A 13,054-nucleotide genomic window follows, 5' to 3' on the forward strand; every position below is an offset into this window, starting at 1 on the left:
CACACCTCAACCACAGCTTTGTCAAATCATAAAAAGATGATGTGATAATTTTATCTTCCCCTTCTTCTGCCTCCATGTCACATTATTTTTATATTATCAGTGTTTCTATTCTGCCTAATAGTCCTGGACTGGGGTTACGTTTCCGCGATCCTTCCCAAAATTTTCTTTGATTTTAGAAATTTGGGAATATTAACACTTCCTGGTTCAAGGTCATGTCCTTGTTTTCTGTCAGATTTCAGCCTGAAACTGTGGAAACAAGCTGAGCAAATAAACTTACATTTAAATATATCCCAATATGAATTTAAGAAATGAAAACCAGTCATTTTTATATGAGCTCTACCACATGAGAAGCAAGCCAACCGTATGAACACACATAAAACAAATATTTTCAAATTTTACATCCTCGTTTCATCCTTAATAAACTCGGAGCCGAAGATAAAATCAGTCAATAAACGATAAAAACAAATAAATTTGACAGTTAATAGGAAAACAGGACAGATTTATTGAGGCAACGAGGTCGTTTTTAATGAATATCTGCTTGTTGTGATTCTCATCTTTGGCTTGGATTTGGCCAGAACCTTGTGAACAAATGAATCTTGAGCTGGTGTCAGAAAGGCTGCAGCTCTGGCGACCCCTTGTGGTGAAAATGAGAAAAAAGAACAGAAGTAGTACCTTCACTGTCCAGCAGAGGGCGGCATCGCTGAAATTATAGCATCGGTTTAAATTTTGCAGCTGAAAAAGCACAGCAAAGTCTGAGCCACTCTTTCTGTCAGTCACTCTTCCCCTCCCTTCTCTATTCCTGTCCATCAGTCTCTCTCTCTCTCTCTTTCTCCTTCAGTTCACCTCTGTCTCTCCCTCTGCAGCTCTCTCAGTGTCAGCTTTGCTAAAGTTTCTCACAGGCAGACAACACCACACAAGGGGAAACCATACTAAGGTCTGGTTCTTGAGTTGTGCAGCAGAGAGCTGTTTTTCCTCTCCTCTCCGCGCTGCTGTCTGCTCTGCCTGAGTCTGTTAAAACCATCACTCTGCCCCCCTCTAACCTACGCCCTCTGTTTTTTTTTCTTTCTTTCTCCATGCAAACTGTTATTTCCCTTTCTCTCCTTTCCCCTACATGTCCTCTCACCCTCCTCCCACCTCATCCTCTTTTTCTACTCCTGATACTCTCTCCTCGCTCATTTATCTCCCCCCCCATCACCTTCTCCCACGGCTCCTCTGTGTCTCCTTCAATTCCCTCATCATTCCTCTCCTCCAGATCTCTCTCTCTCTTTCTTCCTTCTCTGTGACCGAATGCTGTCAGAGTCATTGACTACATGGGGATGACATCAGCTCCCCACTCACTGAGATAAAAGAGCCTGACATCTGAAAAAGAAAGCTTGGAGGGAATAAGTGAAATGTGTGTTTTGTGTTGTTCTGGCCCCTCTCACCAGCTCTAACTCGCATTCCTCATATTCATCTGTCGCTTTTTTTGCATAGAGGATGACGGAAGACTGTCAAGATGCAAAGCGTGCGGTTTTTACAGCTACTCTGAGCTGGTATAAACCCTCAACTTTAATCGATTTCTACAGTTATTGATTGTATTTGCTTGGCATTGCACTTTTCTGTGCTTTTACAGAGCTGTTAAACGGTGTGTGGGCAGAACCGATGTCCCATCTTGTTTCTATCGTGAGTACAAATTTAAGACACATTCAGCTGTTGAATTTTGTTGACTTTTGGTTTTAAAGGCATCTTGATCCAATGAGGTTTCCCCCCCCCCGCCTATCATTAGATAGATAAACACAGTTTTCCAGCCATAGCAACATGATGTCAGGTATGATGATGTCGGTCGATCGCTGAGCCCACCACTTTTGTCCAAACTCAATATTTCAACAAATATTTGATGATTGGCCATAAACATCTTCATGTTCTCCACAAGATTCATTTTAATCTTTTTATTCGACTTATATCCAGTTTCACCAGTTCTGTAGGTTTTCACTGATCCACTGTCACATCTCAACATCTACCTGATGGATTCTGACATTCAAGGCTCCCAGACAGACGGTCAGACAGATTTTTGGTGATCACCCTTTTCCCCGTAGTGCCACTGTGTCGAAATGTGTGGTTTTACATCAATTTTGGTACAGGTATCAGAATGGTAATAATATTTGGTGATCCCCTGGGCTTTCATCCGCTGTCGTCATGTCACACCTGCAGTTGTTTTCTAATCCAAAAATGTGAAATGAAAAAAATCCCCTGTGCTTCTATAGATAGCATCAATGTTTTTAGCAACATTTATCCATTTCTATAAAATATCATCTATATTATTACCTTGAACACCATTTCTTTTATAACCCTATTGTATGTATAGGAACGTGTGTGTGAATGTGTGTGTGTGTGTGTGTGTGTGTGGTGGGTATAGGTTTACAAGCCTGTCATGACTCTCTCTGTCCTTTCCTTGTCCCTTGAAGTCCTGCCTGGACCTCTGGTGGGTCTCTTTAACAACAAAGCCAGTTTGGTATGTGTTTACACAAAAGCCGCCCTCAGTGTCTCCTCTCCTCCTCTGCAGAAACTGCAGATAACGAACACCTCTCGGCGCTGACCGACCGAGCGGATTTACGGCTTTATAAACGTCTGGTTTGGGGATATGGTTAACAGTCTCCCTCCAGGAGGTTATTTTGTGCTGTTTTCTGCTCTGTCAACACGTCAAACAGCGAGCGAGGCTGACCAGCCTGCAGCAGCAGCAGCATTTGGGAATGTGTGGCAAAAGATGATGCTCTCTAAAGTCTTACATATTCTGCTGAATGAGTGTGCATACGTGTTGTTTTCTGTCCAAATCAGTGTTAACACGTGTGTGGTGCTCTGTTAACTCTTGAAAAAACAAGGATGTGTTGGTGCTAATCCCTTTGCGGGGCATTCACACTCTTCAGCCTCTTCTTCTTCAGGGGTAAAAAGACATCACACTTTCAACAGGTGGAACACACAGCAGCGAGGCGGTGTGTTCGGGACTTGTGTGAAGGTCTGTGTGGGCCTCACACCTTCTCTCTGAGCTCACCTCTCACTCCTCACTACCCAGCACCAACACCAACAACAGATGTATTCACACATTCACACAGGGATCCCCAGAGGAGCAGCAGGAGGAAGTGGAGCTGGGGAAAACAAAACATCTTAAATTAGAGAAAAGTTTCATCTGCCAGACTTGTACTTTACTTTGGTGTTTCCATTTTATGCTAATTTATACTCCACTATATTTAACAGTTATTAATTACTTGTAGATTGTGATTTTACATACAAAACTTACAACCTTTTGTAAATACAATGCATTCTTAAGGATTTTCAGAGGGGTTCCTGAACCGTTCCGGGCTTGTGTCTTGTCTTGTCGTTGTTCCCTTGACACATTTAAGATGTCTATGATCTTTTATCGGTTCTGCCGATATGCTAAGCTAACCAGCTGCCGGCCACAGCCTTACACTGACTGAAGACATACGAGACTGACTTTCCACCTTAAAGCCAATAAAAATGTTGAACTCTTCCTTTTAAATAACTGTTTGAAACCAAACAAAGATAAATTATTTAGTATTTGACCATTTTTTTTGTTGGCCAACATTACAGAAAGTTCCTGCCCCATTAATCACCTTATGAGACCTTATCTCAATCTTGGGACCCTCTGGTGAGGGGCCAACCTTAATTTTCTGCTAAACAAGAAGTTGTAGTATTTATACATTGTTGTATGAATACTTTTACTTCAGTAAAATATCTCATTATTTCTTGCACCACTGATCTCATGTAAAATTAGAAGATGGAAAGAAAAACAACCCCACCAGTGGAGACAGGCTTTTAAATTTTGTCAACCATGAATTCTTGTTTCTGCTTTTCTTAAATACAATGGCGCCCGAACCTCACATCCTCTCTGCTTGTGCCAGATGAGACGCTTATCAAAGCTGGATCTTATCATCTCTGCATGCAACACACTCTCCCTCTGTAGCCGCTGACACCGTGGCTCGTCGCAGCTAGGACAGGACCGCAGCCAAAATCTCCCCAGAGGAGCGAAGCCTTCAGGCGGGAGAGTCACAGTTTACAATGCTGGGTTTTCTCCATTTCATGCTCTCATACTCTCCATTGTCCTCGAGCTTTCACAGCTCCCCATCCGTATGGTTTCAAAAGATCATGTGACATTGCCTCATCCTCTGTTTGCAAAACGCCCTGCTTTTTCTACCTCCACCCTGTTTTACTGTGTTTTTTCCAAATTTCTAAACACATATTATGCACGCTATCTGGCAGTACACTCTAATTCTATCTCTCGCCCCATCGTTCTCTGACTCCTCACACTCTCTCTCACTTGATTCAAGATTCCCCAGTGTAAACAGCAAGTGCTTTGTGTCAGGACAGATCTTGTCTGTCCTTGGTGTTGACTGTTTTGTCTGTGGGAATCACCATGATGGATTGAGATCCCGTCGATGTGTGCAAGCGGACGTTTCCACTCTCTCTGCCTCTGTTTTGACAGTCTGTAAACATCAGTGAAGAGCTCCAGCTCCTCTTCCCCTTCAAGTAAAGACAGTGAGTGCAGTGAGAATAATAGTGAGTTTAGTTGAATTTGCGAACCGAAGATGTGCTGATGTGATCTTGTGGTGGTGACAGTCAGATTCAGTGTAAGAGAAAACACATTTACATACAGTCTGCCTTCTTAGGAGTCAAAAGGCCTCCCACAAACACTTCCTGTTAGCGCATATAAACATTAAAGGAGTAGTTTGACATTTGGAGAATATGCGTATTCGCTCTCTGATGCAAAGTTACATGAGAAGATTGATACCACTCTCACTTCTATCGTAGCCAGTTAGCATAGCTGCTCTTATTTTGTCTTCAGACTTCAAGTCTCAGTCCGGACAGTTTGTTGGACCTCTTAAAGGAATAGTTTGACATTATGCTCATTTGCGTTCTTGCTGAGAGTTGGATGAAAAATTAGATATGAACTTACAGCCAGCGGCCGATGTGTAAGAAGTGTAAAAACAACATGTTGTGGTTTGACGGTGTGTTATATGCCGAATTCTTTCTTGGCCGTTGGTTTCCTGGCAGCTGTAATGAAACACAGTTTTTTGTACAATTTAGTCAAATAAAATATAACATTACTGAGCTTTTCTTCTTTGTTACTTTCCACCTGACAGAGCCAGGCTAGCCGTTTCAATTTTTTTCCAATCCGTGCCAAGCTAAGCTAACCAGCTCCGGTCGTCAGCTACATACACAGTATACTGTGCAGAAATGACTGTGGTATCAATCTGCTCATCTAACTCTGCATCAGAAAGTGAATGAGTGTTTTTCCCAGAATGTCGCACTGTTTCTTTAAGCTGTCTGCACTGTAACAGCTGCATAACATCTTTTTAAGATAGCCTGATGGAAAATGAGACCACCCCATAGCTGCAAGGTCAGAAGGTTGAATCCCTTCTTCATCTTAAATGTCCTTCAGCAAGACACTGAACTCTTCCCTCTGGTCCACATGTATGTTTTCTTAAAGGGAAGGTAATTCCCAATTACATAATCCAATAAGGGGATAGAGCATTAAAAGTATCAGATATGACATTGGAGGTTTGTCAGAGTGAAATCTTTTTGGACTGTAGCTGTGAATTTGTGACCGCAGGACGTAAACGTGGCTAGTTTCACAGCTCCAGTCGGGGTGAAAAACTATATTCAACAATTGTGGTCTGGTGGTTTGTGGATTGGCTGTGATTTGCACTCCAGCCCATTGTAAACACTCTGGCTGGGTTTACCTATGGTAAATCTGCTGCAAAGCATGACCACGGGATTCTGCGTTTGTAATTTAAATCTTTACAGGGCTTCATCCTGCGCACAGACTCACGTGCAAACACGCGTGTTTATGGTATACACACAGCGCTTACCCATTTATATCTTTTCAGAGACACACACACACACACACACACACACACACACACACACACACACACACACACACACACATGCATGCAGTCCCACGTGCAGCTTTATGAAATGAGTGTTATTGTGAAGTGGCTAAACAGTCATCACTCCCTGGACCTGTGATTTAAGGATCACTGTCTGACCACACTCACACTGTCTGCCTCCAAAGCCACTGTCACTAGGCACACTGCTCTACATCTCACTCACCAGACGTATTTTCCAATAGGTCCTAAGTGCCGATGATGTTGACAGTGTGCTCGATGCCAGCCCGAAACCCTGCGTTAATGTCTATTACACATGCCTAGTATTAAGTCACATAGTGTGCACACTAAAAAAAAAAAAAATCACTGGGTTTGAATTGTACCCTGTTTGGGTCGATGTATCACTGGCACTGGGTTAACAGTACCAGTGGGTTGTTTTTATCTAATGTTAGTGTTATCCAAACTAAAGTATGGTTACTTTGACCCAGTGTTAGACACAACAAGCGTAAGTTTCACCTTAAAGGGGCTATAATCAATATTTTTACAATAACAATGAGTAGAATGGCACATAACTGAGCGCATAACAATGAACCCACAGAGGATTATCACCTGAATCTGAGGGTCCTCTCGGTTTTACAGAGCTTTATAGTGAGTTTCAGCTCCTAGTTTAGCTTCTCACCTACTGGTTCCCTCTCACTGCTCTCAAAGCGTTGTCTAAAAAGCCCAAAAAAAGACCTACTGTACACCACCTGCTCAGGAACCAACACCATAACCTAACCCCAACAACGAGAGGGAAACACGATTTGAAGGTGGAACAGACTTTTTAGGAACACAATTGATTTCCAACGTGGTCACAACTCAGAGAGCATAACCTGGCCCAAACACTGGGTCAAAACTGGACCCTTGGGTGGTTTCAGTCTTAGATTTGTTGTGGCAGAGCGGGTTAATTTTGACAGAGTGTGGCACTGGAGTGTGAAAACTGAAAGAGCTTTCTAATATTTCTTTTCATAGCAGCGGCCAAAAGCGAGATGACCCCAACCTGCAACACTAGCCTTTGTAAACTTGAAGCCACGCTGCAGCTCATCAAGCAGACCACACACGCAGCGAGAGGAAGCACGCCGGTGAAAAGAGATGGAGAGGAGAAAGAGGCAAAGGGGCCAGGAGTTAATGGTCTTGTTATCACATAATGTATGTTCATCACCTCCCCCCCGAGTGTCAAACGTGTTATCTTTTACATCTCTCATCCACGACATTGTCCCCTCTCTCACAATGTTGCTGTTAAAGTAAGTTTGGTTTATTTTCTTTTTATATGGAGTTTCCATCATGCTCCACTCCCTCTGTGGTTCCAGCACGGCTGGCCAAATGGCAATAAAATGCTCAAAAGACATCAGAGAGGGAAAAGGAGTCCTATTTGTTAGCCTAACAAAATCCCCAGTAGTTAAATAACCAGTCAACATGTGAGAAAAAAGGGGCGATGCTGTGCTCCAGTGCTGTTGTGCTGAGCAAGACAAGTGGCCGGACAACAGCCGCAGAGAAGCTTCTAACCACCGTCGGAGTCTTTGTAGGAGATGGGTCAATAGTCAGTCAACCAGCTTTTGACATGTGAATTCAGCCGTTTTTATTTATGTTGTGGGAAGCTTCTTTATATGTTCAAGGTCAATTACAACTCAAGTACATTGCTGAAAATCTGCAAAATACAAGAGAAGAGTAAACACAAAAACAAGAGCATGACTCAAACGAAAGAAGCTTTGGTCAAATAAAAAAAAAATGCAAGCAAAGTCATCATAAAAACAACTATATTCAACTGCTGTGTTTGCTAAAATTATGGCTTTTAAATGCAAGAGTGGAATGACTGATTCTAGTTTGAGTTTTTCCTGCAGTCTGTTCCATTTGGATATGAAGTAAATGAAAACTGAAAGCAGATTTTTCCTTGTTTTGTTGTGGCTTATGGAACAAAACAGTCCTGACAATTCTGTGTCAATGTACCCTCCGACTCCGTCCCACTACCGTCAACAAAGAAGGCTTTTTCTGCAACTGGTAAACTGTAAGATCCGGTCTGTCACCGGGGATACTACAGGAACCCACAGGACCCAGACTGTGATTTCACAGGTATGGATGTGGATTTCATAGTCTCATTTCCTATTTTAACCCGAAAGAAATGCAAGAGCAAAAAAACAAACTCTCAGCTCTCTAAGTCCATGTTTCTAAATCAGACCAGTATCCCCCGGATACGGACCATCCTGCCATCCAGTGTTCTGGAAACAGATAGTTCTTTAAACCGTGGGTTTAAAAAAACATAATTTACAGTAAATAGTAAAGAGCAATTAAAGGATAAAGCTACTTTATGTTTGTTTGGGTCAACAAGTCCTGTCGTTGGCTTTTAGACCTGAGCCCATTTGTTCCTGCTGAAGCCCTAAATCTTTAAACACTTGTCAGGAATTTAAACCTTCATTTGACTTTGATTTTTTTTTTTTAAAAAGCTAAATAATATCGTTAAAAAGTTTTAGTTTTAGTAAAAACTACTCAATCAGGAAGAAAATCCTGCATTTGTTTGGGGCTATTTCCAGCTGTGGACTTGGTGTGTTAATTAGTATTTTCGGCAGAAGGCAGTTTACTAGTTGGACTTAAATTACAGTGTCCATCTTCAGCATAATAAAGGAACTCGTCAGCCACTGCAACTTTATCACTCACTGATGGGATTATAATAGTTTTTAGACAACGATAGGAGAGAGAAAAAAGCTGTATGAGGCTTTAGCCACACTAAAAACAATTATAGGATCAATTCATTGCTGCTTTTGGTGTTTTCACAATCTGTTCTAGCACCAGACTTCTCCTTCAAAGACAGTTTCAGTCATCAAACCATCATTTTCTCTTTACTTATTTTCTCGACCTGCCGTCTCCTGTGATGCGTCTTCAGTATTTATCACTCTGAATGCACTGTCATCCTCTCAGCTCTGCCACTGGTATACAGCGGGTCAGTTGGGTCTCTCCGCTCTGCTCAGTGACCGGGTCACAGTCTAGGCCATCACGCAGCTCTGGAGGTTAAATAGCTGTAAGAACACACATTAATCTGCAAACACTTGGTGAAACTGGCCTTAAGCTCCCTCTCTACTGTCCTGCCTCCCCCTCGCCGCACTGGCAGCCGTGCCCGAGAATCGGCATGTAAACCATGTAGGCCTGACACCAGTTGTTTTGACTGAGAGCACTGAGGCACTGACTTATTGTGCAACACAAGGCACAGCCTTCAGCCTGGCCAGCTATATCACCGAAATCCCTGCTGTAAACTCACCCCTCCCAGTTAGAAGCTGACCTCCTCCAGGATGGAATTTAGAAACCTTTTCTTCAGAAAGGTGCAGCTAATCGTATCAGACAAAAAAAATTGTGTGAGTGTATTTCTCAGCGTTGTTGTAGTGTTCCTGTGAAACTCACACCCATTACAGTCATTTAGTAATTCTGATAGTTTTGAGCAGTCTTATCAGTACTGTGAAATACTCAAGTCACCACTTAAATCCACTCAAAATCATTTTCTCTGAAAAGTCAACAGTGGAATAAAGCCAGCAAATAGCCTTAAATTAAAACTCAAGTCGTCTTAATTATGTTCCACTTCACATATTGTGAAGTATATGTAGATTTTAAACCATATCACTATGAGTGATATTCTTTGATCCAAATGTGGGTCAAAAGAGATAAGATAAACTTTTTAGCATCACTCTGGTGACAGTGTGAGTCTGTGCACCACTTTGCTCCAGGATGAAATATCTCAATAACTGTTTTTGAAGGATTTCCACGAAATTTTGTCCAGACATTCATGTTCCTTGTGACTTTGGTGACCCCCCTGACTTTTTATCTATCGCCACCATGAGGTTCACATTTGTGGTTTCGAGTGAAATGTCAACAACTATGATGGATGGATTGTCAAGAAATTTGGTTTTTGTGGCATGTGTGCTGCTTTTATGAGAGTATGTGGTCTTGTTTCCAAGTCACGCAGCATCCTGGCTCACTTTTTGCAGCTGAGAAGTTCGTGTGATTACTTGTGTGCGTTCTCTGTCTGTCTGTGTCTGATTCTGTCTTCATGCATTCACTCTGGTGCATTGGGACTACCTCAGTCAGTGGACGTAGAAGGGTGTGTCACACCACTGCATGCTTGTTACATTAACACGCAAACTTAAAAACAAAATCATGCCATCATTCAGTTTGAGGCCAAAGAGTTTTTTGTCATACTTAGACACTTGAAATTTCTTTGTATCTCATGTTGTATGAATGCAAAAGTAAAAATAAAAAATAATAATGAGGGTTATTTGGGCGTAACACGCAGCAACTCAGAGGCTCAGACAGACGTTATAAAATGCTCCAGATGGAGATGTGCAAAGACTTCAGAGAAGAAACCGATCTTCCCACCAGGGCCACAAGTCTGCTCCTCTGATTAGGTCCCATTTGTTTCTAAACTACAACACTGATTAAAGCCGCTTGACTGAACAATTTCTGACATTTGAGGGAATCATTGTGAGGTTCAGGGAATGAAGACCAGAGCTCTGAAGTGAATCTGAGACCTGAGCGCACTTGTATTATGTTGGTGTGGTCTCAAACCTTCACAAATTATCCCCTCACAATTCTTTTACTACCCAGATAATGATTCATTACAGTTGCAAAGCTCCACACAGTGGTTTAACAACTTCTGATTCCAGTAAAGCCCAGCCTGCAAGCCCTGCCAATAAACAAACAATCTGTAATTAGGCTACTTAAACCTAAAAGTTGGACTTACCCGTGCTCACTCATGGTGGTCTTTAAATTCATGATTTTTAATCAAAGCTAATAGCTATACAGACTGCTTCAAATTACTTAAACATGCAGCAGCTCAAAAATGTGTTCTCCTTATTGTTGCTGGACTTGGATGCTTGAGCTTCATTGTTGCAGAATGTGACACACTGTTCGCCGAGAGCTTGATACTAGAAGACTGTTTTCACATTCATCTGCTGAAGGAGGAAAGTTTCCCACCTTAAGTCTGAGTTTATAAGGTGTGTACATACAAGATGCCTCAGGTTCAGCGGGTTCACTGCATGTCAGTGGGTTTTTGGTAAATTATTTAACTGCAGAGCTGCATCGGTTCACTAGCAACTTGGCATTATTAGCATTATTAGCTATAATGCTATTAGCTATGATGTTGTGGTCGTGTCTCGTAGAGGGCCCCGTGTCAAAATATAGTTTTATTATTGATGGATGTCTGTTTATGATTTTTTTTTTTAGAAATGCTAGCTGCATGGCTTCAGGGATAGCAGTGCTGATCCATCTCTCTGGTCCAGACTGAAATATCTCAACATCGATTGGATAAGATTGTCATGAAATTTGGTGAAGACATTCTTGTCCTCCTCTTGTAAAACAAATTGTGGTGATTCCTCGACTTTTCATGTAGCATCATCATGTAGGTCAAACTTTCAACTTGTCCAGAGCCATCTATAGAGGAGAAACAAAGGCAATAGGTAAAAGCATTTTTATTTTTTATTTTAATTTATTCCTGTTTACACATTTATTTTCTTCTTCTTTTACAGAATTATATTTTGTGGCACTCTTCTGACTCCATATGTTTTGTGAGCAATGCCTGTAAAACAAATGACATTTCAAGTTTAGTGTTACATATGTTAGCACAGCAACATGCTAAACTAAAGTCTGGCTAAACATCAGCATGTAAGCATAGCCTACTGACGTTGGTGATCACATGACTTTTCATTTAGCACCATGATATAGTTGAATAGTTATACTTAATGAACATTATGCTAATGTTTTTCCACTCAGCCGTACAGTATTCTGTGTTTAATCTCTGCAGTGTGTCGGGATATAAAAGAACTCTGGCTCTGTGTAAAACTAAAGGAGCGACACACTTTTTCCTTCAGCTCAAAGAACTCCTCACTGGACTGTGTTTACATCCTAAAGGGAAAGCCCAAGCCAGCCTTAATGCAATATCCTGAGCAGCTCCTGCACATAAGGGGGGGCCTGACTCCTGGAGAAATTTGATCCTGCTTTGGGCCCTTTAAAGGAATATGGGATGAGTCTGTTGAATGGAGCTGTGAGTGAGTCCCACTGAAGTCTGCGCTCCAAAGAAAGCGAAGGACAAGCAGCGGGGACGGGGCGACACCCGACGCGATTAAACACTGAAAAGAAATGAATGAGCGGCGAGAGTGAGGAGAAAGTCGACCAGGGGGGAGACGAAGTTATGAGCCGAATTGCGACGAACTACCGGGGAAGGTGTCCGTGAGCGGAGAAAACCGACTGAAGGAGGAGGGGGGAGAGACAACAAAGTCACAAGGTAAAGTAGCTGTGAGGGGCTCCGCTGTTGGAGCAACGATTTATCTCTCTGCTTTCTGCACTTTTACGCACTGATTTCACATGCACATGACTGAGGATAAATTTAACCGAGACGCAGGAGGTTGCTTGGGTCAGAAGCACCGCAGCTGTAGGTATGTATTTTGAGAGATGTCTGATGCCTGCGTGAACTATTTTTTTTTGCTGACCTACGGTTTTACGGTTGCTACTATTCAACTAAGCAGTGCGCGTCTGGCACACCTGTTCCTTGTGGCCTTTTTTGGACAAATATCTTGGCCACCGCTTGCCCCTGGAGGAGCTCTAACAACATTTATTAAAGCTATTTTAAGTCTATAGTACGAATCCAGACAGAAATGCACATTTATGTGCCACACCTGCACATATTTCTTATCCTTTGTACATCTGGAGAAATCATAATGGTCCATACATCAATCTGACTCCTTCAGCCATAGCTGTTATATAACACCTTCCCAAGCTCAAACATGGACAGAAGATATATAGTCTTGTCTCACACTGTATGGTTGGGGGGGGGGGTCTCTCACTGTAACTCATGCCATTGTTTTCACAAAACATATCCTCTCTCCATGCCCTGCAGTGCTGCAAGAGAGTCAAGACTTAAATGTGTGTGTGTGTGTGTGTGTGTGTGTGTGTGTGTGTGTGTGTGTGTGTGTGTGTGTGTGTGCAGGACAGAAGAGCTGCAGAGGTAGATGTTTACACCTCAGTACAGAGGAATGTCAGGGCCTGTATTTAAGGCTGAGACTGATAATGAGTGTGGTCAGTTTGCTGAGGCCTGTCATTAACCTGTGCTGGGAGAGAGCTGCAGGTTTGCTTAGCCGGCAAAGGTAGGAGGAGGA

General features: G+C 42.3%; 1 protein-coding gene across 1 annotated transcript in view; it reads left to right on the forward strand.

The window, feature by feature from the left end:
* Positions 1-11,830: 11,830 nt before the first annotated feature.
* plekhh1 (pleckstrin homology domain containing, family H (with MyTH4 domain) member 1) overlaps positions 11,831-13,054 on the forward strand; it is a 33,899-nt gene continuing 32,675 nt past the window's right edge. The window contains exon 1 of the mRNA XM_056393890.1: positions 11,831-12,183. The gene's annotated coding sequence lies outside the window, so the exon portion shown is untranslated. The remainder of the gene's footprint in view (positions 12,184-13,054) is intronic.

Source organism: Seriola aureovittata, chromosome 13 (assembly GCF_021018895.1).
Source record: "Seriola aureovittata isolate HTS-2021-v1 ecotype China chromosome 13, ASM2101889v1, whole genome shotgun sequence".
Lineage (NCBI taxonomy): Eukaryota > Metazoa > Chordata > Actinopteri > Carangiformes > Carangidae > Seriola > Seriola aureovittata.